Below are 4,269 nucleotides of genomic sequence, written 5' to 3'. Positions count from 1 at the left end.
CAAACTAGATTGAAAACCTTTCCCCACTGAGACCGAAGCCATTTTGTGACGGTTTTAAGGCACCCGGAAGATCGACAAACTATTAAAGAAAAGAGTAAAGCTGGCCGAGGCACGCACCGCATTAGTCAACGTGAACGCGAAGTATAAGAGGTTTTTTTCTAGCACCATGGGCTCTCCGCGCAAGTGTATCAACTGATTACCACGACCGAGTGATTAATTCGCTTCGTCTGATTATTTATTTACCAATGGACAGCGAGTGACATGTCAATTTGGTGCCTAGAACCTTGAATAAAGGTTGCCAAAACAAGTGTGAATTGCGTTCCGATACAATAGCTACCAGCAAGCAATGTTGGTGATATGCTTTGTATAGGAATAGCTTGGCTGATTTCAACCGATATCATTATCGCTGACCACAGCGAGCTGAAAAATCTCGCTCAAACGGTCTTGGAAGACCGAAACATTGATAAATTGGACGTGTCTTGTGGAAGATTAAAGCGAAGCTCACCTTTTAGACTATCAACACTCTGTCGGAACTGGCAAGCTGGCGATAGCGCTGACGGTTATAACCTGTTGATGCGTTTAACCTTTGCGCACAAATGTGCTTATCCATTCTTACACATCAGGACTTCGATATATATAGCTTACTACCGAATAGTATGTTTTTATTCTTTCAAGGTGTCCAACAATGGTTTATCAGCCTGATATAGTGTTCTGCACCTATAAGATATCATCATAAGGCATCACTACATGATGAGTCTCAATCAGATCGGTGCTGTAATACAGCAAGCTTTGCGATAAGAAAACGCTATGCAGATATTAACCGATGAAACGACAACTGAGTTTTCTCACCATATTGCTTTACACAGCTTTCGGCAGCGCAATAATGCTGGATATGATCCGTACGCTGTACGAATCACCCCATCATTCGGCGATGTCACTATTGTGACATGCGACGGCTCATAGCTCGAACAACATTTGCCACGACATTGAGCCGTACTTCCCTCGAAGATATACTCAGCAGAAGAAAAGTCAACAAACCATTCCTTGTTGGAGATGTTCTGACCACATCACTGTGTGCGACGACGAACAACCGGTATGAATTAGAAATCGTTTACGGCCAAGCAGGTGCATCTAAACTTGACGGAAGCAAGCATCGAGGCAAGTAGAAGCCTCGATGTAGCCTGAGGACTGTGTCACAAGACAATTGAGCGTTATTGGTGTGGCAGACAGTCCCTGCGACTTTAGCGGTCGCTGTGCAGTCCCAATAATACCCATCATTTAGCTTACGCGCATTGAGCGAGAATGTATGGCCGACCTTGCTCTTTTGAAACAAATACTTTCTAAATGCCGTCGTTTTTGCCAAATTTATGACCTCTTCCCGCTAGTTTTCACGGTTTGCCACTCGCCATTAATCTTTTCGACACAGAAATACTGAGAGATTTACTTGCTCCAACCCGCTTCGTACTTCGCATGGAAACAATAACTGCACATATGGTATGGACCATAGCAGTGTATATTTAACTTCCCGAACCAGAAAATTTCATCACAAACGCTGCTGTCCGGTGAAACCATGAGTGGTAGATCGCGTATCTCCACATCGAGACGTCCTTGACAAATGATAAAAGATAGGATCTCTGAGAGTAGATTTCTCCCCTCCCACACAAAGTGTTCTGCAAATATTCTTGATTGAAAACTCGACCATAGCACATGATGAGCTTAGCTACTCCTTTGAACTGTACTACTTGACTACACTGGCTTATAACTTCTTGCACATATCTCTCAGAAATGATACATCAAGCTCTAAACAAATACCTGCCGTAGGTGGAGACGAAAGAGTTTTAGCCCCTCCCTTTATCGGTCAATCCAATCGTTTGTCGTTGGTCGACAATCGCACGGATTTCCACAGCTCCACACGTAAAGTTTGGCACATCGTTGTTTTAAAGTAGTATCGTGGCACCATGAACCACCCTTCTTGATTCCAAAAGCTTCCCCTTCTATTTGCGACTGGCTGTCTACCACGGGCTGTGGTACGAGATTTTGTGATAATTCACCGCTTCCAATTTGAACTAGCCCTCGTATAGAAGACGCTAGGTCACAACTGTATCAATCAAAAATATTACCACATGAAGTCTTGTTCGTCTCGACGAGATACACTTTGAGAGCCGCAAGACTCGATTGCTTTTGCTGAACAGTATGGCTTACCGCTGTTCTTGCATCTGAAACGCTACCTGAGGCACCTCACAATGTCATTAATACTTCTTAGACTTCTTTTATGCAATCCCGTGTTCTGCACGACATTTTTTACAGAATCGCGACCATGTTAAAAGCGCATCGACTATCTTACTAAGGTAAATGATATACTCGTCAAAGTGTCACCAGGAGGGCGGTGCATGGCGGCAATTTCTCTCCACTTCTGATCGCCCTATGGCTTGATCGTTTGTCTACTTCTAATCAGCGCAAGACATGTATTAAGCATCTCGAACAAACTACGTTGCTGTTAAGTTCGCATCTTGATCATAACTAGTTGACTCAGGCAAGTCATGCTGGTGAAAGTCTTGCTGAAGAAAACTGTTGGCCTGTTAGGGTGTTACCGACACCAGCGACACAAGCCATCTTTCTCTGACTGCGATGAGGTATGTGCCGTAAACTTGTGCTTTTACAGTTTTAAAAACATTACACTTCACAATTGTCTGAAATTAACGTAGCAGTCTTGTTTGATTGTAAGTTTCATAAGTACTGAAGGATCGGCATTAATGAATTTGATTGGACTCGTGGGATAGAGGTCCGTTGTACGTGGGCTCTTAGCCGCATGTTAGCAAAAGAGCGTTATAATTACGAGACATAGTAAACCGTATATATGCCGTATAAGTCGTATTAACATTGATGTTGCTTAATGTACTCTTAAGATGAAGAAGCAGACTAGTGACTGAGTCACATTTGAACTCTCATTTCTGCTCTTAGGTGGAATCTACGAAGCCAATCTTTGCGTCCTTGCTGACGTGTACTTGTTGAGTCAAAGCTTCCTATGTGCAAAGTGCCCGGCGATCCTGTTGCACAGACCGTCCACATGAACCACAATGCTGGTAAATCGGACATGTCGTTTTAGGAACAAACCTAACGTTTAGTCTAAATGACTGGCCACATTTGCCGTAACTAGCACTAGCCAGGGGCTTCAATGCATACCTACCGTCACGGATCGTAAGTGCGCACATTAATGGCTTCCAATTTAGACATGTTGGGCCATCACATATAGCGCTTGCAGAGCCACATATCTTATCTGTACCGCCAAATGTGCTTCGTACAAAACTTTGACTTGAGATCCTCATGAGCTTATACCACACGTAGCGTGTCGAGTGAGTCATTGCTATGATAATGCAGCTAGCCTTGGGACAAGAAATTGCGCTGCTTACGTGCAGTTTGTATCTATATTTGTGTCATGTTTTTTCTGTGTAAACCTCACATGACGATATTCTTACGAAATAGAATAGATTTTACCAAAAGTTAATATTGTGTAAAATGCTCCAACCATTTACCAACTAAAAAAAACATAGTTACAAATCTCAATGTTTGATTCGTGATACTCATTTGTTGTATAAAACTGCAGGGGGGCCTTATGAACGTTATGCGCAAGCAAATGCAAATGATCATAACGAGTAAGATTTATTTCCAGATGGGAGTTTGATGGACCTCAGAAATGTTGCTAATAGCTGAGAGTGAAATGTCGTTGATAGCGAATAGCAAATCTGAGTATTTTATGAAAAGGTCCGTGATCAACATATGAGAGTAAAACTTACAGCACCTTTCCACTCACAATTCCCGCCAGTCTCTCTCAATACTACAATTCATCGATAATGTGTCATGTGAGTCTAGTTTCTATCATCTATTGCGCGTCGTCTTTAAACCTAATTTATTCTTGTGAGGATAACAGGATTCTTTTCATGACCATGATAAAGATCTACATATTTTCTCTTTCTGATCAGTGGTCAACCACATCAGTTCTCTTCTATATAATAAGCTGAAAGATTTTCTTTAGTCCTTGTTACGGAGTAAGATGACGCCATTTCAAATGTCGTAATAACTCCATGCAATGCTTTTATTTTTGTTGTGCAATTTTTATAAGAGCAAGTACTAGATGTTCTTAGCAAATTAGATACTTTGAAGTAAATTATGAGAGTGATAATTATAGCAATATAGTTACTCGTACAGGACAATATTACAATATTGCTAAACCAAGGCTTTATGCCAGTCATAAATTTTTTTATACACATC

This window comes from Plasmopara halstedii (genome assembly GCF_900000015.1).
Source record: "Plasmopara halstedii genome assembly, contig: Scaffold_3094, whole genome shotgun sequence".
Classification (NCBI taxonomy): domain Eukaryota; phylum Oomycota; class Peronosporomycetes; order Peronosporales; family Peronosporaceae; genus Plasmopara; species Plasmopara halstedii.
The sequence above is the reverse complement of the archived record's forward strand: the minus strand, read 5'-3'. Positions refer to the sequence as shown.